This window comes from Durio zibethinus, chromosome 16 (assembly GCF_047325235.1).
Source record: "Durio zibethinus cultivar Kanyao isolate XHJ-2024 chromosome 16, ASM4732523v1, whole genome shotgun sequence".
Lineage (NCBI taxonomy): Eukaryota > Viridiplantae > Streptophyta > Magnoliopsida > Malvales > Malvaceae > Durio > Durio zibethinus.
Genome location: NC_143177.1, coordinates 4,627,583 through 4,651,518, shown reverse-complemented (window position 1 = coordinate 4,651,518; position 23,936 = coordinate 4,627,583).

The window sequence follows — 23,936 nt, the reverse complement described above, 5'->3', positions numbered from 1 at the left end:
GTTATCAAGCCCTAATCGTTGTATTAAAATATAAAAAAAATCAATTATGGTATTTAGAAGAGCTTAACGTCTTATTTGTTTTTGTAAATATATTGAAAAAAACATCAAATAAGGTGTTTGTTCAAAAGAAATGTTTTATTTGAATTTGTAAAGATTTTGGAAGATTGTCTATTAAATAAGCTATTTGTAAAGAAAGAAACACTTTTATTTGAATGTGCTTTTTAAATATGTTGAAAAAATCATCAAATAACGCATTTGTTTAAAAAAAATACTTTATGTGCTTTTGTTAAAATTTTAGAAGATTATTTATCAAATAAACATTTTGTAAAAAGGAGATGTTTTATCTGAATTGGTTAAATATGACGTTTGTTTAAAGAAACATTTTATTTAATGTTTTTGTAAAGATTTTGAAAAAAGTATTAAATAAGGTGTTTGTTTAAAGCAAATGTCTTAATTGATTATCGATTTAAGGTGATGTCATAATTAATATCAATTAAAGTGTTTCAAGGAAGAATCAATTAGTATTTCTTCTTTTAAATGTTTTAATTGTCATATATTAAAACTAAATTAAAAATAAGGTAAATTAAAAAAAAAAAACTAAAATTGAATTCTTGACTTGCTTTTTAGAAGGGTAATGAATATGTGACAAATTTTTTATTCAAGTTAAATTTAGAAATATAATCATTTTAAAAAAAAAAAAAATTTTTGAAACCATTTTTATGGTTTTGTCTCATGCATTTGGTCTCAACATATTTAAAGCTCAAAATTTAAAGGTAGCCTATGTGGGTTATCTACAAAAAAATAAAAATAAAAAATCTTGCTCAAAAAAAAAAAATTTTACAAGCGTAAGATAAAAATTTTTTTATTGATTTATTTATTTTAAAAGACTCTTTAATATATACTTAGCCAATATTTAACATGGATAATGTTAATTGAGCCATGACCTATTTACCATTTTCCACTGGAGAATTATTTTGATTTTTTATCGCAAAGATTGTCCATCATAATTTTATAGGAATTTGGGTTACTATTTAAAAAGAGTAATGCTAAAGTGTTTGAATAATTTCATTTGTATTATTCATACAAAATGTCTATATTTTTTGTCTTTTCACTATCTAATGAAGGAGACATTGGAATAGTATTTTTTGAAAAATAAAAATTATGTATAAATAGTTGAATCAAATGTTTGGATGCATGCTTTTTCATATTAGTAATTAAAGAATACTAGTTAGATTCATCTTTTACCAAAAAAGGAGAAAAAATATTACACTTTTATTAGGCAATAAATACATCACATCATATAAGTACTTTAAATAGCATTAATTTATCCATGTATTTTATCGTATATGAGTTAGTGCTGGAGGCTCGACTTCGCTTGGTTTGTTATAATAATTTTTAGTATTTTATTGAATTAGTATTTGATTGAGTTAAAAATTAGAGCGATATATGCAATTAACATAAAATAATAATTTAAGAGAGTTAACATTGTTAATTGCTAATTCTAAAAGAGTTGGACATTAAAGTTAAAGAAGTAAAGACAAAGCTCTCTTAAAGTAGTTGTAAAATAAGCAAAAAATGTTAATCGGACATTTTCAAGCTAAAAAATTGGCTAAAAGAATACCCAACAAAAAGAAACTATCATCAAACATCCTGTAGTTTCAAGCTACAAAAGTACCTTAACTATAAATTATTCTATATAGTTAAGAAAAATTAGTAATTAACCATTATCATTATATGCAATAACTTCGAATTTTTTTAGATCAATTTTCATGAAAATGCAATGATTGCCTAGATTTAGATTGTTTTTAATTACAAATTGGCACCAACCTCATAGAAAGTTTTGTTTTTTTCTTCACATATATATTGAACATTCCATTATTGTTCACTATTTAGAATGAAAAACATAATCATTGATTATCATTTTGGCAGATGTTGTCTAGCGAATTGACTGAGAATATTCTATTGTCAAAATCAATATTATTTTAATTGGTTATAAGAAAATATGATATAATAATGTAAAAAATTTTAGGTTATTGTTCATTACCAAAACATAGATGTTTGCACATTTGTTTTAGTTAACATGCAATCAAAAATTAGGATGTCATTTTCATTATCTGTAATTTTTTTAGAGTTGAATTCTTTTTCATTAATATTTTCATTGTTGTAGATAATGAAATCTTCGTAATGTGCATTTGAATCTTCAAGGTTGATAACTTTTACATCATTATTTGTTACTCAATGAGTATTAAATGAGAATGGTTGGTTTGAATATCACAGAGTATTGCTTCGAAAAACCAAAACATTAAATTAAGGTATTATATAAAAATGAAAAGTAAGAAAAAAAGAAGTTGTAAACCATTTCTAACTTAAATTGTTTCAATGGTTTGCAAAACTATCACAAGTGAAGATGGAGATATCAAATGTTCTATTGGCTCTGTTGTATTTAAAGATGGTGGCATTTCCTAATTTGAGGCAATGAACAATTGTAAAAATTCTCCAACAATTAGAGAAATGTATAATGCGTTAAATAATAATTAGTTGAACTTGAAATCTTATAGATTTACTCATTTTAGGTAAACAATTTTTTAGATTTCTACAATTTGCATGAATCGACGAACGAATGCTAATGGGAGCAATTGAAGTACAAAATAAATTATTTGTTAGTTTATTTTGTATGGATAGATTAGATTTATACTTTGTTAGTATAAATAAACACAATAAAAAAGCAAAAGCAATCTGTTAGTTCTTAGTTCTACTAGTTTTATGGTTTGTTAGTATATTGATACTTTAAGGTTTAGTTATCAGTTTATTTATAAAATACATGTATTATGAATAAACAACAGCATGATCATAATCATATTCCAAAGATATTTATTAGTAATTTGAGAGTAAAGATATAATGAAATAAAAACAAAATTAGGTCACGACATGCGTTGAAAAAAGTTATTGAGAAAGAAAAAATTATTATTAATTTAAGAATGAATTTAAGGATAAGGAAAAATTCAGAAACTTACTGATTAAATAGTGTTCTATTAAAGAAAATAACTATTTTTTTAGAAAGGAAAGTGACCTGTCATTTTAAATAATAAATAATTAAACAAAATGTTTAACAATTGTTAAATAAAAAGCAAGAAAATAGTATAAATTTTTTGGTTTTTTATTGTGTTTGTTTATATTTTATATGCATGTACATATTGTATCAGTATAAATGCTAAAATCAAAGTAAAAAATAAATTTTTAAATAAACAAATTAATTTCCCATGTTTAGATTATGTAAACAAATAAAATAGAAAGATAGAACATATTGATTTATTAAAGAAATGAGTTTAATTGTTAGTTTTTAGATTGAGTCATTTTAATTTATGCAAAATATTTTTAGAATTTCATTTTTGTTTCAAATTCGATGGCATGAATTGAGGAAAAGAAATTAAATTGAAAAAAAAATTTTTCTTACCATTGAATCTTTCAAAATTATTGATTTCAGCATTATAGTTAAATCATCTGATGATGCCATTTTAAGCAAGAGAAGGATATGTGATAGGAATAATGCAAGTGGTTGCAAAGTCCCAAAAAAGTTTAAGGTTTTTGGATGAGAGAAGGGAAATAGTTATATTAGTGTATAATTTGTAAAAGGCTACGCTTTTAATTTAATTTAAATGTATGAAGGGCTTGGGTCTATATTTTGGGCTTTAAGTTATTGAAAATAACAAATATTTATGGGTTTGTTTGTAGAAAATGAATTAAAGATATGTTTTTGGGTTTATTTTGTTAAAATGGACTAAATATGTAGGAAATATAGATTGTTTTGTAAAATAGGCATTTGGGGTATGAATTGAAAAAGAACTTTTGTCTTTTTAGGTAAAGGTGGCTAGTTTCGATTTAGGTAGTAATATTTGAGAAAAAGAGCATCGGAATAGGAGCTGTTAAAGAAGAATAAAAAATTATAAAGACGAACAAAGAGGAGAGCAACCATAGGGAATTTGGATTCGGGTATGAAATTTTCCTTATTTGGCTACTTTTGTTTCTGATTTGTTTGGTTTATGAGATTGAATTTTATTTTCTTTTTTTGGAGTTTAACTTTTTGAATTTTGGTTGTATGTGTAAGTTTTTTAAAGTTGAGATTTTTTGCTAGTGGTTTGGTTTGGAGATTTTTGTCTCTTTATTGGAGTGTAAGATTTAACAAGAATGAAAATCAAGAAATTTTTAAAAAAGAAATGAGTTTTTATTTTTGGACAATGAGTGCTTGATGGATTAATACAAGGTTTATTTAATTATGTTAACTTACTTTTGCTAGTCTATTTTAAGAGTAACAATGCCTTTGGTAATTTGAGTGGAATCCTCTCAAGTTTGAAGTTTGAAATACTAAAATTTAAATCCACAAAAAAAATTTTGTACTATTATTGCAACCCAAAACAATTAATGAAATGATATATATATATGATATAATAAAATAAATTATCAATTTTTACTTAACATATCACAAATACATCTTGGAAAGTTAATCATTAAATATAAACATTTGTTGGAAAAGCAAGATTTCATATATGTTTGATCAATTAAATAGAACAAAATATTATAGAAAACAAATGAGTCATAAACAGTAGAATCTGCTAATACAAAATATTGCATTGATGAAGTAAAAGTTATTTGTCAAAAACACTTGCCACCTTTATTATTTTAAGAGTATCATAATTCTTTTACATGCTTTAAACTATATACAAAGAGCTTAAAAGAGTATGGTGGAACTTGTAAAGAAAAGCTTGAGTTGAAATTATAAAATTAAAAAGAATGCTTTGTCAAAAATAATAATGTAAAAACAAGATTTGAAATTAAAAATAATAGAAGAAATATCTTGAAAAAAATAACCTCTTTGATTGAAAAAAAAATTTATAGAACAAAAACTTTGTTATTAGCAAATTAATCACATAAACCAATAACTTAACTAAAGAAATAAAAAAAATAAAAATTGAAAACTAAAAGAGAGAAGAGAAGTGAGGAGTGGGATGATTGAAATGAAGGAATAGCCTTCCTAATTAAAAAAAAAAAAAACCTAAAAACTAAAAAATAAAAGATAAAAGAGAAGTGAGGAGTAAGATAATTGGAATGAAAGAATAGCCTCCCTAATTATAGAATGGGATTCGGCCAAGGAATGGGATTACAAGATACATTTTCAAATTCAAACTCTAAGGGATAAGCTTGAACTTTATTTTCAAAGTTGCATGAAAAAGATGAACTTTTCAATCTTGGATGCCTTGGCTGACATGATGATGATCTTGGCCTATGACTTCACTTGATGAAATCTTGATAAATCTTCCTCCTAGGTTTGGCTATAGTGGATTTTAAAAGAAGATAAATTTGTTTTTTATCCAAACTTTTGATATTCAAAGTGATAAAGTCATCTTCTAATCAAAACTTTTTAAGACTAAGCAAAAGACTCATGATTGGCTTTAAACTCCTTTTGACTGAATGGATTGAGCTTGGAAAGTCCAAATGTTTGCAAACTTTTCTTCCCATTTACATAACCGAATGTACTAGTATCTTTATGCAAGTCATACTCTTCATGGCTAAAGCAAAAAAGCATGTTTATCTGGAACTTTCACCTTGGCTCAAAGTGAGAAAGTCCAATTAAGTTTGTGCATGCTAGAATATGGACTAATGATGGGCAGCATTATGCATATAAAATTGGGTTGAATGTGAGTTTTGCATGATTACATACATGGCTTGTATGAAAATGAGTCTTAAGCTTGAAAAACCCTAAGCTATGAAAATAACATGAAAAACACCAAAAATCATTTTAAAATTTAAATTTTGGTGTCATTTTGACCTATAAAATCTTTATATGTTTTAATGATATCAATAATAATTTTAATCATGAAGACTAGTTGAGATTTTTTTAGAGAAACTTATTTCATTAGAAGGAAACTCCAGTAGAAAATATGTGTGCATAGCTTGATATGAGATATTTGATCATAGGTAAAAGTGACAAATTTGCCTATGTTAACTATTCTTTAGGTATGCTTTTTGTTTAAAAAAATCAGTTTTGATGAAGTCTTTCTCCAACTCTTCTTTTACTTTTGAGTTTTGCAACTTATGGAAGATTGATAGCTCTAAAAGTGCAATGCTTTGTATGGCCAGTGGTTCTAGATAAGATCCCCACTAAGCTATTTTTGTTGAAAAAGGTTTTGTCGATTTCATTACTGAAAAATCCTATGTCTATGGTGTAATATATTTAAGGAAAGCTCCGATCTTGTTTTATTTAATTATATATGGGTGGGTTTATTTTGGACTAAATTCTTAGGTTGGTAAAATCTTTGTTGGTGTCAACCATGAACTTTAAGGGAATTTATGCTAACTTTTTTTGATACCTTGTTCTTTTGTTTCTTTAAAGCATGGGGTGATTGCATCCTTGTGGTCTATTTGGCTTGTTAAAAATGAGTTAGTGTTTGAATAAAAAAATATTACAATCGAGGATTTACTATATGTTGTTAAGTTAAGGTTTCTCCATTAGATAAAGGCAACTAAGGAAGACATGACACTCTTAAAATCTATATGGTAAGATAATTTGAGAAAACGTGAGGGTATGACTTGTAAAAACAATATAAGATCTAGTATATAATAGGTTATTTTCAAGAGTTGTTTTTTAAAGTTTAATATTGATGGTGCATCTAGATGAAAACTAGGTCCTATGAGATGTGAGAGGATAATAAGAAACAAGAAAGGATTTGTTATGGCAATGTTTTCAGGGCTATAAGGATTCAAGACTTACATGTAGCAAAACTAATGGTGATAAAAATAGCTTTAGGGTTATTTATGAAAGCTAATTGAAAAAATAAAGCAAGTTTGATTATTAAATCAAATACTAAAGGGTGATTAGTTGGTGTACTAAGGTTGAATCTTGTCCTTGGACTCTATCAAATTTTTTTTAGTCATTGAATCATTGGCTGGAGAATTAATGGTAATGAGTTTTGTGAATGTCTTCTGTGAAGCAAATGAAACGGTGGATTCTTTGGCTAAAGCTGAAGTAAATCGATCAAACATGTTCATGGCCTGATGGTAAAAAGTTAATGTCTTGTTGTTGGGAGTTATGTTATGGTGTAAGCTTTGGACTTTTGTACCAATGTTTGTGTTCTTTGTTTTTCAGTATTAATGAAACCATTTTTGATTTAACAAAAAAATGTACAGCCATATATTACATTTTCTTTCTCATATTCTTTTATTGTTTATATTTATTTGGGGTTGATGAAGTATAACAAAAGCCTAATAAGAAAGAAGAGAAATTCGATACTGGCATTTATATAAAAGGCGTAAATTGACCCAAAAAGAACAACTTATGATTAGTGGCAAATGCAAATGCAAAGGTAAGGTATCAACAGACAACTACAAAGATTGAAAAATAAGAAAATTTGAAAGAAAATTTCTCTAAACACCTCAAAAATTTTTCTTAAACACCCAAAAAATTTTCCTTAGACACTATAACTTTTCTTAAACGTATCTTTCTTAATACCTTAACCACTCTACTTATTGTCATTATGCAATATCCAACCATAGTTCACACTCCACAACTAGCCAACATCAAGCATCTAATAGACACCATTGCATTAAGTGGACATCCAAAAAATTATGGATCTACGATGCACCATACAAGGTATTTATTGAAATATTGTGTGCATAATATTATACTTTTATCTAAACATTTCTAAAATAAACCAATAAAAGTAAACATAATTTTTACATTTTCTCTTTTTTTTTTTCAGGTATATTTTATCCTATTTTCAAGGATAACTAATTTTGGCTTAGTTTGTGGTAAGGTAGTTGTTTCTAACTTTTAAAAGATAAGTTAGTCAATTTATGAATAAAGTAAATGTATAATGGATACTTTAAAATTTTTTGTGAAATTTGTCATGTGTTATTCTTTATATGAATTCCAAACAAATATTATGATCATTGTCAAGTAGACCTTTAAACATGCAAGCTTGGCTTTAACATGTTCCATGTTATATTACGAAAAGTAATTAATATCTATAATATGACATCTACGAGAGCAATAGCCCGCATGTGACTTTTACATTTGTGTTTCTTTTTATTGTTTAATGCATATAGAGGACACAAAAATTAATAATGAAATTATTCATTATCAGCTTTACTAGGTAAAAAATTAGAAACTAAATAGTCATGTCTATTTGAAAAATTTTCAAAATCATAGTTTGTGTTTGATGATCTTTAATATGCAAGCAAATCATTTAATATGAGAAAAAAAAAGACCCTTTATAAGATTGTTATTTTTTTTAATAAAAGAAGTCATAATCTAAAAATAAAAAAGAGATTCTAGATACTAAGATTTAAATTTTAGACTTATTAGACATCACTTTTAAAATTGATTAGATGAGCTAATTGAATTAAGTTCTAATTTCAAATTTGCCATTTGAAAAGAAAGAAGGGAAGAAAGACATAGAGAGAAATTACTTTATTCAATCTGGCCTAAGCATCCTTTGAATTTCCAACATTTTCTCAATTAGAATTTCCAACATTTTCTCAATTAAAGTTACCACATCAATTTCAGTTGGACATTTTTTCAATGATAGGTCAACATAGCTAGAACCACTTCTTGAAAAGTAAAACACCTAATTACTAAAGAACAAAAGTTCATAAGAATAATATGAGATAATTATAATTTTTAATTCTATAAACTTGACCTCAAATAGATCTAGCAATTTGTATGTTCCTATCCATTTATTCTATGTGTAAAACATAAAAATTATTGTATTACAATTTGTACTGATACATCAAACACAAAATATATTTTTTGTTTTTAATAAACTCATATATGATTTTTACTAAAATTTTAAGCTGTATCAATTTTGTGATTTATGCATATTGTGTGACATTTAAAATTGTCAAGTCTAACCTACCAAACATAAACATTTTGTTAGTATCTATTAACTAGGCATGTGGTCCTAATTGAGAATGAAATTCACATAAAAATCCATCAACATTTGTTTAATTTTATTTTAAGTAGTAGAGAATCATTAGCAAAGAATACGTTAAGCTTAAAGTTAAGTCTTTGATTTTTTGTCATAATCCATATTATAATTAAGATTTTATTAAGGAAGACGAAAATTTATTTCATAGCTAAAGTGCATGTACAAAGCACCTTCTTATCTTTTTTACCATGTTAATGCCACATTTGCCATCCATTTTAGTTTAAAAAAAAAAACTAAAAAAAAAAACAATAAAAACAAAGCAAGTAGGGACTATATGATCCATGCAAATTTGTTATAAAGCTAATTATATTTTATACATTCCATCTCTAAATATTAGTCATGTTACATCAAATGTTGACTTACAAACAAATATCAAAACAAGAATCATGTTTGCAGTAAAAATATTCTTGTTCTTATAATTAGGTAGATTACTAGGTTGAATTTGTATAATTTATTACTTGGTCAACTTAATCATTTGTATATAACTCTACTTTTAACCTTGTAATAAAAAATAGAAAAGAGAGTCATTATTTTACATGATATTAGGCAACTTTTGACTCTTTTCTTTCTAAATTCATCGTTCATTGCTGACAATACAAGTTTGATTAGTAATCGAGTCATTAAAAGTCACACTAATCTCATAGATCTCTCTTTACCATATTTACTTTAATTCTTTGATCATTTAGGTGTAGTTCTTATTTTATGCCCTCTTAACAAGGATAATTATTTTACTTGGGTAAAAGTAATGACCAATTCTTTGTGTGCAAATAATAAATATTGTTTTGTAGATAGCACTCGACCTAAACCAACAACAATTTCACTAGTTATTTATCTCACGTTTAATCATATTCAGAAGATCAAATATCAACTAATATGTAAATTAACTAAACAAACCTCAATTACATAAGAACAATAACTAACTTAATGCAAATATACTTAAAATAGCTACTAGACAAGCTATAATAGCTATTTAAAATGAAATAGTACCTAATCTAATGCAAACAATAAGTGAACAATAAAATAAAGATGCAACGAATCCAAGTAAACTAAATCGCAACATAAAGAAAAGCAAATATGAATTGAACTTATGAATTAAACTTAAAAAAACATGTAGGAAACTTAAATTAAGCTTAAGTATGCAAGAAAAGCTAATATAAATGAAATCACAAATCAATAAATATAAACATCAAGTGTAAATTGAAATATATATCATGCAATAACTAAAACATCAAATTAAATATGTAACCATATAAACTTATTCTAAAAGCATTCTAGATATGCAATTTATGTGCTTGAATTGAATTAACAACTAAAACTTAAGAACAAACTAACGTAGCAATCTAAATAACTAATTAAACATGCAAAGATGAAAATTAAACAAAATTGATTTTTAACAACCTAAATTAAACTAAAATCGTATGCAAACTAAATTGTGTAAACTTAAGAACATGCAAATTAAACATAAACTAGTCATGCAAGGCATAAATAATGCTAAAACCTTAAATTGTAAGTGAAAAAAATTTTAAATTATGCCAATTAAACTTAAAATCATGCAAATTACTCAAATCTTAATTTAACAAATCTTAACTTAAACTTATTATGTTGAGTTGAACTTTAAAACCACAAATAGAACCAAATTAAAGTAACTCACATCCAATCATAGTGAATTAAGCTAAATTACACTTTAGAGCAACAAACTAAATAAGAACAACACTTAAATAACATAGATCTCATGAATAAGGAAGCAACCTGAAAAGTTATCGCAAATTAAACTTAATAAGAACATGAACAAAATTTAAAAAAGCTTTTGAACTTAAATTTAAACAAAATAAAAATTGAATTAAGTTGAAAACTTAAATTGAAAATTGAAAACAACTTTGAAAAAGCTCAACACAATGAAAATGAAAGAAAACTTAAAGAAGAATATTAAAAAATACAAGAAATTGGACTATTACTCTAATTATGCCTTTCTTTCAACCTAGAATTAGGTATTTATGAAAAGAATTACATAGAAAAACCCTAAGCTATGTCTAGTTGACTTAAACTCTTTATCTTGAAAACTTTTTACTTAATTTGAAATGAACTTCTTGAGTGGATAAGTTTTCTAAAATTGAATTTTTACTATGTTAAGTGAATCTCTTTAAAATAACAGGCCTTGGTTGATCTTGATTGGAAAATGTGGAGATTGCCATCATAACATATAGATCCGTAAATCTATAGCTAGATTTAACAAATTAAGAAGTCTCCATCAATCTTTTTTAATTAGGTGTGAATGGTCACCTAAAGAATCTATTCTCTAAAAAAGCCCTTAAACTTGACTAAAGGTCCCTAAAAAAATAGGTTCGGGTTTGCAAACCAGAATAGGATTCAAAAGTTCGGTTACATGTGAAAAAGATTATAACACCTTCACATGCCCATTCAAAGGATGGTACCATATTATTTCAAATTTATCCTAAGGTTTTGAGTCTAATGGATTCAAATTTTATGTTAAATATTGAAAATAATTTTTAAGATTCTCCATAAATCTGATAGAACTCTTAAAAAAATACTTCATCACTTCAAGAGTACTCAAGAATCTCATTTGTTTCTTTAAAGAGGCTCCGTCGTTGAAAATATTTTTGTTGGTTTTATTTTTCAGATTTTTTTATCGAAAATATATATAATTATTCCACAATTTGGCTAAATTAGAAATATTTTTTTTTTAAAATTCTAAATTCTCCACCATTTAGGCCTATCTAGAAATTATTTTTATTTATTCTTTTTTTTTATTTCTAAATTTTCACCATTTGGGTTAATTTAGAAATTTTTTTTTTAATTTCTAAATTTTTCACAATTTGGACCCATTTAGAAATTCTTTTTATTTTTCTTTTTTTTGAAAGAAAATAATATGAAAATTATTTTTTTTATTGAAATTCATTTAAATTCTTCCACAATTTTGGACAAATTTAAGAAAATTTCTCACTTATAGATTTTTTTAAAAAATTTACCATTTGAAATTTCTAAGAATCTCATCCTTGGATAATTGTAAAATATTTTGAACCAAAAATTTTTTATTTTTTATTTGTTTTGCAAACAAATATTAATTATTGTTATTAAAACTTTATCTAAATTATTCCACCATTTGGGATAAATTTAGATAAAATTTCTCACCTAAGAATTTTATAAAAATTTACCATTTGAAATTTTTATAAATTCCTTCATTGGATAATTAATATTTATTCCCAAAATTTATTTTATTTTTTACCTTTTTTATTTTTATTTTTCTAAATTTTAATCATGCAAAAATACTCAAAAAAAATAAATAAATAAAGTGAAAAAAATACCCAAAATAAAAGGTGGCTCGACTTGACTCAGTTGCAGGTAGAAAAGCTAGAATGGCTCAAAAAGTGGCTCAGCTTGAGACAAATACTTTTTTTTCTTTTAAAAACCCCCAAAAAATCTTCAAAAACTTTTCTCGACTATTTTTCTCTAATTTTTACCTCTCTCTCTAATTTTTTGTGTATGTGTTTATCTGATCTATGTGGGCATGTATTTATAAGGTTTTGAATTTAAGAACTCCAATCTAGAAAGGAATCCCAATTTCCTTTAAATTTCAAACTTAAACTCAACTTAAACTTTACAAATCAATTCCGATAATTTCACACAAACTCAACTACTTATTTTTTTTTTCATTTTTTTGTTTTTTTATTAGCAAAAATAAAAAATAGATCTCTAGACAGACTGGGGTATCTACAGCTGCTTTTTTTTATACATTTTTTCTAAAATAGGAATTGTACAAATACGTAGACACCCTTTCTATTCAAATCATCATCCCAACACATTCACCCCTTTTTTGTTTCCTTTTTTTTGTTTTTGTTTTAAAAGTAAACAAAGCTCATTTAAACAGAGCTTCAATGACTTTAAGAAAAATAAATGCTCATCTAAACAGAGGCATCACAACTTTGAAAAGTAAAATGTTCCTCTAAATAAAGGCACCATAACTTTGAAAAATAAATTACTCCTCTAAACAGAGGCACCACAACTTTGAAAAGTAAAATGCTCTTTTAAACAGATGCACCATAACTTTGAGAAAATAAATTGCTCCTCTAAATAGAGGCACCACAACTTTGAAAAATAAAATGTTCCTTTAAACAGAGGAGTCATAAATCGTGTCTGAAAGAATTTGTAATGAAAACTCAAAGATTCACAATTTAAGTTGGAAAATCAAAGGTTCAGATTCGCAAAAACCTTTTAGCTTTACAAGAATTTACTAAAATTTGATTCTTAAAATTTCAGTTTCATAAGGATTCAAATTTGAAAGATCTCAAGATTAGCATTTTCAAATTGCAAGATTCACATCCAAAAGTTCAAAGCTTCTCATTTGAGTCCAAAGGCTCACATTTGACAAATTTGACAAATCTTATTTATAATTCAAAGATTCTCATTTAAGTTTGAAGATTCACATTCGACAAATTTTGGGTTTCACACCTCAAAGATTCTCATTTGAGAACTCAAAAATTCTCACTAAAAGATTCTTAATTTTTTTTTCAAGTGACTTAAAATTGCACGTACAATGAATGTCTTGATCAATAATGTAAATGTTTTCTCAATTATACAAATGCAACAATCTACATTCTCACAATGCCATATTCTTAACCATAATTCAAATGTTCGCTGCATATTGCAAATGCATATCCAAACCAAAGTTTTAAACATTCTCTAAAAAATAATGCCAACGTAATGCATTTAATGTAGATATCAATGCATGAAATTCTAATGAAAATGTGGTAATATGGTCCTCAAGATTCCACCATCTGACGTTTTCTCTTTGTTTAGCTTTTCAACACTTTAGAACAAGTTTCATCAATCGATCATCATTATTTCCATAACTTGATCACCATTCATAGGCCTCTCAGCATTAATAATTTCAGAACAAGTTTCATCCATTGCCCTATATCATTTAATCACAACTCACAGGCTCTTCAATATTAGCAATTTTAGCATAAATTTCATCCATTGACCCATACTATTTTTACCATAATTTATAGGCTTCTCAGTACTAGCCATTTTAAAATAAATTTTATTATATGATCCACATTATGTTTATCTCTTGATCACCATTGATAGGCTATGTCGACCAATTCATCCATATATTCATCACTTAGTCATATCATCTTTTCAAATTTTACCCTCTTTTCATCACCAGATTCATCATTTGGTCACACCATACGTCATTTCAAATCATCTTTTCAGGTTTCTGCACTTTCTTCATTTTTTTCCTTATCATCTTAGATTCCTTTCAAAGAAATGCACACATTGTCATTCATTCATTATCATTTCAAATCATGACAAATATAATATAACCATACATTTCCTCAATTTATTCTAGGGATACAACAGTAAGAGAGCATAAGAGGAATTAGGAGAAAGGTAATCAATAAGGAATGAGTTTGGTACAAAAACAATTGGGCAAAGGATTAGATTCAAAGCATGTCCTTAGGAATGGTATTGAATGAATGGAGTAACAATATCCATACAATGAATACTCAAATAATTCTTAACATTAATCTATAATTTTTTTTCAAAAACTCATTCCATTGACTTTTCAAAATCACATTGAGCTCATTAAACTTTGCCCTAGCTTTGAGGGATCTTCAAATGTCTTTGCCCTTTCATACATGTGAACTATATATCTAACTTTTAACTAAAAAATTTTCTACCTAAATCACCCTTTCAGGTTTTAAATTTGAGTATTCATTTTCTCTCATTTTCATCTTTTTTCCATTCTTTCATTTTTTCATTTTTTTCTCATTTTTTTCTCTTTTTTTTTTCATTTTTTCATTTTTCCTTTATTTTCATTTTTTCATTTTTTTTTCATCTTTTCCCATCCATTAGTGGTATATTTCACACTTCAATCTCTAAAGCAATATAGTATGATTCTATTATTCCATCACAAGCATGCCTTAGTTCAACATATGATCATTCAATTCAAGCATTCACACTTGATCCAAATAGACTTTTAAAAGTGGTAATGTAGGCATGGTGAAGGTCATGAAAGAAATGGTTAAAATAAGCTGAAAACATGTGTTGAAAGGGTTTAAAACCAAAGGATCATTTCTCATCATTTGAAACAACTTGGCATTTTACCCAATCCCACATCATTTTCCTACTTTTTTTCATCTTATTCCTTACTAAAGAATTCTCATTACATTACCCCAACTTGTTTGTGGCATTTTTGTTTTCTCTCTTTCTTTCATTTTGCTTTTCTTTTTCTCTTTGAGACCTTTTACGATTTTTACCTCTTTTTTCTTTTTCAAAAATTACCCCTTAGTGTGAAGGGTGATCATTGATCAGGGTTCTTTAGAAAAAGAAATCATAATAGGCTCAAAGGGGTAACAATGAATGATTTTTTGATTGGTGAAATAAAAATGATCATTTTTCATCTGAAATGTGAATGCTTTCCTTGAACTTCATTCATCGAACAAAGATAAGCTTATGGATCTTTATAAAAGATTGCATATTTAAGATATATCTATTCCATATTTGCTAGCAGCTGGCTTGTTTTGCTTAAATAGTTTTTTCATATCAATGTGAATGAGTTCTCAAAATTAAATCTTAAAATTATTGTTATCCTTGTCTAAACATTCATCATTAAGAATTCAAGAATGGGAATAAAAATATGTAGAAATAAAAAGTATGGGATAATGGTTGAATGAAAGAGAAAATGTAATGAAATGCATTAACTTACCTTTTATTGAAATGATAACTAGTGAAATCATATTGCATAAAAGAAATCCTAACATTACCCTAAAAGAAATCCTAAAATGGAAGTAACCTCCAATCAGCCTTAACATCCTTCTCAAAATTATGCTCATGTGCATCAGGTGAAGAATTTTTATTGGCACCTTACCCTCTGATTCATCGAAGCTCACTAAACCTTTTTATATCAAACTTTGCACTTTATGTTTGAAAGCAGGGTAGGTTTTACTAGAATGACCCACATTCCCATTATGATAATTGCACATCATATTAGCATCATACCATTTTGGATAGGATGGCTTCAATGGTTTTAAAATAATTGGAGATACCAAGTTATTCTTAACTAGTTTTAGGAATAACTCAGTGTAAGTCATAGGAATAGGGTCAATATGTGCCTTTTTTGGTTATCCCAAGATCTTCTTAAACCACTCTCTTGGTTCTTAGGCTTTGAAATTGATGTAGTGATATGGGTAAAATCATATGCAGGTACTTGAAAGGCTTATTGGTGAGTTGGTGAGTAAGCTAATTGTGGATATGGTTGGTAAAGGTAAGGTGAGATATTACTCACAGCAAGATAATACAGAGAGTAACCTTAAAGTGGATAGGGTTGATATCCCTTGAATTATCTATCAAAGCTAATGACTTAAGCTTTAATCTCTTTCTTCTCTGGTGCCTTCTTAGTTTTTTTTCTTTTCAACTTATCATTGTTAATGGCATTCTCAATGATTTTGCCTAAGATCACTATATCAGTAAAATTTTTTATTGCATTCCTTATCATCTTTTCATAATAAAGAGATTTCAAAGTGATGACAAACAACATAGTGGTCTCTTTTTCAGTTAAAGGGGATTACACTTGAGAAGCTATATCTTTCTACCTCTGGGCATATTCTTTGAATGATTTAGTCACTTTTTTTCATATTTTGCAAAGAAAGGCAATCAGAGGCCAAGTTTATAATATGTCTGTATTGATTAATGGAGGTATGGGCCATATCACTTCAAGAACGAATGTAGGTCCTGTCCAACTGGACATACCACTTAGCAACAGAGCCCGTAAGACTATCTTAGAATGCATGCATTAATAGCTTCTCATTATTGGCATGAACTGTTATCTTTCGACAATATATGGTGATATGAATTTTTGGGCACTTTGTATCATCACACTTATTAAAATTTGGCATTTTGAATTTTAGAGAAACAACCACATCGGAGACCAAACAGAGCCCAGTAGCATCCACTAAACCATAAAAATCAATTCCTTCCACTGCTCGCAGCCTTTCCTCTAACAGTTCATCTTCTGTTTAGCTTTTGAGGCTTTTAAAGTTTCTTTCTCCTTAGGCTTCAGTTTTTTGTTCTTTTTTGGGTTATCTAAAAATTAAGGATTGATATTGGTTCTACTATCTTCTTAGTAAAGACAAGATTCACATAACTCTGATACTATTCGAATTTGAAACTGATGGTATTTCAAGGTATGTGTATCTTACAGAATAGGTGAACCGCTATGGTGGTGGCTTTTAGTGGACTGGGCTTGATGTGGCCTAAAACCAAAAAGATGCAGAGGATCAGTCACCTTTTGTGATGGGTGATCATCCCAGCTAGTATTTTTTTCTACATTTTCCCTTTTGTTTTATTTGTTCAAAGCGTCAAGGATCTTACTTAACTCTCCTTCAAGCTTCTCTTGAGCTTTTTCTATTTTCTTGAGATAATTAAAATTTTGTTGTTCCATCTGTTTGGCTTGAGCCCTTGTATTGAATTGGTGAGTTGATTATGTGAGATTCTTGGTTAGTGGAGCTATCTTTGAATCTTGAGTACCATAATTATAATCAGAAATGTTATGCTTTATGCATGATATATTGATACATGAATGGAATATGGATTTTCATAGATGAAATCTAATTGAAAATGATGCAGATGCACAATGTTAAATATGATAATGAAAATGACATGCAAAGTCAAACAAACAAAATGGTTAGTTTCATGGATGAAATGAAAGTGATACAGATGCACAATGTTACATATGACAATGATGCGTGACATGCAAATACACAAAGTCAAAGCAATCAAAATGGTTAGATCACAAACTGTTCCTTATTATGTCCTATCTTCGGGTTACATCTATCACTAAGTAAGAAGGGCTCTATTTTAGGGCTAATCTCTTAAGTGTGAAGTATATGCAGGGTTAGGTGATTTTGACCACTAAAGGTTCTCAAATTATTCCTTACATCATCGTCTATCACAAACTAGTAAGGTAGGCTAATCTTCAGCCATCACAGGTTACCAATGAAAGGATTTAATTTGAGTGGGAGTATTTTATTAGCCATTACAGAGATTATCATCTCACAAGAGCGTAGGTACTTTACTCATTCCAAAGAGGGATGGAGCTCGGGTATAGAGCTATGTAATGCAAATGCATGTGATAGTGTGTGTGTGTGAAGGAACATATAAGTTTCATGCCCAAAAAATAAAATAAAAGTTAAAAAAAGAAAAAATGTTAGTAAACAGATAATTATAATTTAAAACCATTAGACCAAAGAATAGGATAAATTTAAAAATTATGACTTAACTCTCTATAGCATCCCCAATGAAGTCGCTAAACTGTCATAACATATAGATCCATAAATCTATAGCTAGACTTAACAAATTAAGAAGTTACCATCAATCTTTTTTAATTAGGTATAACTGGCCACCTAAGGAATTTATCATCTAAAAGAGCTCTTAAGCTTGACTAAGGATCCCTAAAAGAAAGGTTTAGATCTGTAAATCAGAACAAGTTTCGAGAGTTCGATTACATGTGGAGAAGGTTATAGTAGCCCCACATACCCATTTGAAGGATGGTACCATATTATTTCAAATTTATCCCAAGGTCTTGAATCTAATGGTTTCAAATTTTATGTTAAATATTATAAATAATTTTTAAAATTCTCCATCAATTTGGTAGAACTTTTAAAAAAATACTTTCTCATCTCAAGAGTATTCAAGGATCCCATTTATTTCCTTAAAGTGGCTCCGTTGTCAGAAAGATTTTTGTTGGTTTTTTTTTTTAGGTTTTTTTGTCAAAAAAAATCTAATTATTCTACCATTTAGGCTAAATTAGAAATATTTAGTTTTTGAATTTCTAAATTCTCCACAATTTTGGCCTATCTAAAAATTCGTTTTATTTATTCTTTCTTTTTTTTTATTTCTAAATTTTTCATAATTTGGGTTAATTTAGAAATATTTTTTTTTAATTTCTAAATTTTTCACCGTTTGAGCCCATTTAAAAATTCTTTTTATTTCTCCTTTTTCTTTTAAAGAAAACATTATGACAATTATTTTTTATTGAAATTTTATTAAAATTCTTCCACCATTTAGAACAAATTTAAAGAAATTTCTCACCTAGAGATTTATTAAAAAATTTACCATTTGAAATTTTTAAGAATCTTATCCTTGGATATTTGTCAAATATTTTCAACCAAAATTTTTATTAAAATTCTTCCACCATTTGGAACAAATTTAAAGAAATTTCTCACTTAGAGATTTATTAAAAAATTTACCATTTGAAATTTCTAAGAATCTTATCCTTGGATATTTGTCGAATATTTTTAACCAAAATTTTTTTTTTATTCTTTTTTATTTTAAAAATAAATATTAATTATAGTTATTAAAACTTTATCTAAATTATTTCACTATTTGAGATAAATTTAGACAAAATTTCTCGACTAGGAATTTTATAAAAATTTACCATTTGAAATTTTTATAAATTCCATCATTGGATAATTAATATTTATTCCCAAATTTTATTTATTTTTTACCTTTTTTATTTTTATTTTTCTAAAATTTAATCATGCAAAATACTCAAAAAAATAAATAAATAAAGTGAAAAAAAAACCCAAAACAGAAGGAGGCTCAACTTGGCTCAACTGCAGGAATAAAAGCTAGAACGGCTCAAAAAGTGGCTCGGCTTGAGATAAAGACTTCTTTTATTTTAAAAACCCAAAAAAAATCTTCAAAAATTTTTTTTGACTACTTTCTTTGATTTCTACCTCTCTCTGATTTTTTGTGTATGTGTTGTATGATCTATGTGGGCATATATTTATAAGGTTTTGAATATGAGAACTCCAATCCAAAAAGGAATCTCAATTTCCTTTGAATTTCAAACTTAAACTCAACTTTAACTTTACAAACCAATTCCAACAATTTCACACAAACTCAACTACTTATTTTTTTCATTTTTTTATTTTTTTATTAGCAAAAATCAAAAGTAGACCCTTTGACAGATTGAGGTGTCTACAATGGCTATTAACTTGTCACTTTTTGTAGCCATTTTAAAGACTTTAATTTCTTATAAGAGAAAAATGGAACATTCAAACTTCTTGAAGTAAGAAGATAATGTGTAGCTAGCTTTTTTCAATTTGGTAACTCTCTAGAAGTTTTCTTGATGTGTTTTTAAATATTAATTATTTTAAAATTGAAGAGTATGGTATGACTAGGGTTTTAAAGAAGAACGATTCAATTCTAGCTTCTTGTTAGCTTTTTAGAATGCAAGATTCAAGTTAGAGTTGATCTAGAAAGCGATTCTAACTTCTAGGTGTGACATCATTAATCTTGCATAATTTCAACACTTTCAATCCAAGGTTCACCAAGAATTTCAAGAATTTTCAAGAACTTACCAAGAACTTTACAAGTTTTCATCAAATGTATCAAAAACCTATCAAGATTGATCAAGAATCACTAAAATTTTTCAAGATTCAATCTTTTCTTTAAGATGTCTTAAAAAAAGCAAATTAAACACATTGAGAATAAAAGAAAAAACCTTGTTTCACCAAGAACTAAGCAAAATTAACTCAATTAAGCACTATAAATAACTTTATTTCATAAAGTTATCAAACATCCAAACTTGAACTTTTAACTGTCCTAAAGCAAAATAAAATTTTTGCTGAGATTAAAAAAAAATGTATGTTAAAAATCAGAATATAAGCTTCTACAATTAAATTCTCATAAGTTCCTCAAATTTGTATAATAAATATAACTTAGAAAAAATCATAGACATAGATTAAACACCAAGAATTAGAGAAAATGATAAACATAGATTAAACACCAAGAATCATTCACGAATAGGCTTATTTCTAGTTAGAATTTCAATTTGTGTGTGTTAATTATCTCATCTAAATACATGAAATTAAATTGTGATTATCCAAGCATGAAATTAACAAATTACTTAAGGTATGATCAAATTTCATATGTTTTCTATTCATATACTTTCTCCACTAATGTAAACTTGCACACTTAACCAAAGATTAATAGATCTTTATTAAGTTTATAATGTAAAGTTATGGTAAAGGTAGGATAAAAGAAACTTTAAGTTTAACACCTTTAATCATGCATTACTTAGGATCTTTTTTTTATTTGTTAAGAGCTTTTAAGATTTGTAACGCTCCCAAACTTGCATTCTTCTTTATTTTTCTTTGTTTCTTTTCAACTTTGCATTTCATTCTTTTCCTTTCCTTTTTGAACTTTTCTTTTCTTTGCAAAATAGGATTCAAGCAAATTGTATAATTTCATGTTGTTTTTAATTTTCGCTTGCTTTCTTTTTCTATTCAAACTCCAACCTTCCTTTTTAATGTAATATAGCTTTCATATTTGCTTTGATTGATCAATATGCACATAAAATAAGGTAAAAGATAAAAAAAATTAATCAAAATGATAGACTAAATCATAAAGGTTAGAAATAAAAGTAAAGAATACATATAAAGCTCAGATTAGGCAACTAAGGATACAAATATATAAAGTTTAGCTTGAAATGCTCAAAAGATCCAAATATAACTTAAATAATCTTTCTAGTTAAGTGTAGTCTAGGATTTTACGCTTAAGAAGTGATCAAACAAGTTCTAAAATAAAATCACAACTTTAAAAATCAATGCAATTCCACATCATATAAGCTTCCTTAAACCTACATCATTAAGCTTAGCCTTTGTGTTATATTTTACCTATATTTTACCTTACCTTATATGTATATGGGTCATTTGTTGTCAAATTATAGATCTATGTAAATTGGGAGAAAATGTGAAGCTTAAAGAAGAAAAGTTAAAGTTTTTAAAATTGTGAAGAGAAAAAAAATAGAAAAAGAAAGAAAAAGCTAAAAATATTTTACATGTTTAAAACAAAAATTAAAAAAAAGAAAGAAAAATACAAAAAAAGTGAAATTTTGTTTCAAAAAAATAGAAGAAAAGAAATTTGTGCAAAGAAAAGTAAAGAAAGATGAAGATTTTAGGTAGTTTTTTGTTTTAAAAAATATTTTGTGTTTTCATTTTGTATTTTCCTTTTCTAAAAATTAATTTTCTATTTTCTAATTTATTGAAATTGTGTTCAGTAATGTTAAAAAAATTATTTTTAAAATGAAATCATGTATGGGTTTTTATTTTCTATTTAGAAATTAGAAAAAAAAAGTTAAAGTGTATTTTTGGGTCATACACAATTGAATCTATTGTTATGACATAAAAACATGTTGTCCATTTATATCAAAACATGTAGACATTTGATGGAATGAATCCCTGTCTTTGTGTGTGAATGCTTTTTTTTTTTGGTCGGTGTCAAACTCATGTGTTGGATAGGGCTAGCTAGCAAAATTCAAATTATTTGTGTCTTTATTGTTTTCACCTTTGAATATTATTTCTATTGAAAATAGTGAAAACGACTTTATTTTGTTTTCAAAATCAAACACATTTTTATTTTCGTTTTTAGAAAATATTTTCATTCTTTAATTACCAAACACATTTTCACCTTTATTTTCTATTTTTAACAAAAACAAAAACAAAAAATGGTATTCTTTTCTAAAACCAAACAGATCCTTAAATTTGAGGATATCATATTTTTTAAAAGCTCTCATTAAGATATTTAAGCTTAAATTTCCTTTTATCCTGCCTTAACCTTAACTTTACATTAAAAGTTTAATGAAATCCTAATGATTTTTGGTTTTGTGTGTCTACATTTAGTGGAAAGAAATGTAAAATGCAAATATACGAAATGTGATTATTCTTTGACAATGCTTTGTTCAATTGCATGATTGTACAATCACAACTAGATTTAATATAATGAAAAAAGAAAGATATGGCACACATAATGAAACTTAAATTAGATGAAGGCCTACTTTTAAATGATTCTTGTTGTTAGCCAATATTTATGATTTTTTAAAGTTATATTCAGTAAGCAATCTTTAAGGAAACTATGATGAAGTTAACATTGAAAGTATATTTTGATTCTAGCATGATTTTTTTTTTTTTTTTTTTTTTGCTTAAGGATGAGAAAATTTTAACTCTATATTTATAAAATTATTATAATACTTATTAGATTTATTATGATGTTTAGTTGATTAATTTTGCTTGATTTCTTACAACTAAACTTAAATATCTACCTAATTTTGTTAACTGTTTCATATGTAGGTGAATTAAAGCTAAAAGGAACAAGGTGAATTGGAAAGCTAAACTGGATGGAAAAATGGCTTAAATTGAAACTTCAAATTGGCAGCTTTGCATTTTTAAAATGTTCAAGCAATTCTATAAAGTTTTATGTAGATGTATATGCATAAAATTACATGGGATGACTTGGCAATTAGGTAAAATTTTATTAGAGATTAAAGTATGGCTTGAGGATTTATTTTTGAAAGTTGAAAATTGGTTGAAAAACTATTTAAAATGGCTTGAGACAAGGGTTGCATAGAGTGTTAACTTATAGGTAGATTTATGAGTTGTTTAAAGGTAATTTTTCACGTTATTTGCTAAAAGTTAAGGCTTATTTTTAGCTAAATTGGAGTTTCATTATAATGGTTAAATTCAAATTCATTTGATTGAATTAATGTGCTAAAATTGAAAGCTAATAAGATGTAACAAGTTTGAATAAATTCAAGGTTGTTTAAGTGTCACTTATCAATGATTTTGAGGTAGGATTTGCAAATTTTTGAAACTGTTGTATGAGCTTAATGTAAGCTAAAATTAAGCTACATTTAATGATATGTAATTGTTGATTTTATGAACTAAATTTGAAAAAAAAAAGATGAGATAAAAGGAAGTTAATGGCTAGATCAAGTGTGTGTGAGTTGTTGCTGAGCCATGTTGAGTGAGCTATTGCTGAGTCATGTGATCTTTTAAAGAAGTGAGCTGGGTGAGGATCAAAGTTAGCTGTCAAGCTAAATTGAAGACCAAGCCATGAAAAGAAGAGTGATGAAGTCCAACTATTAAACAATTA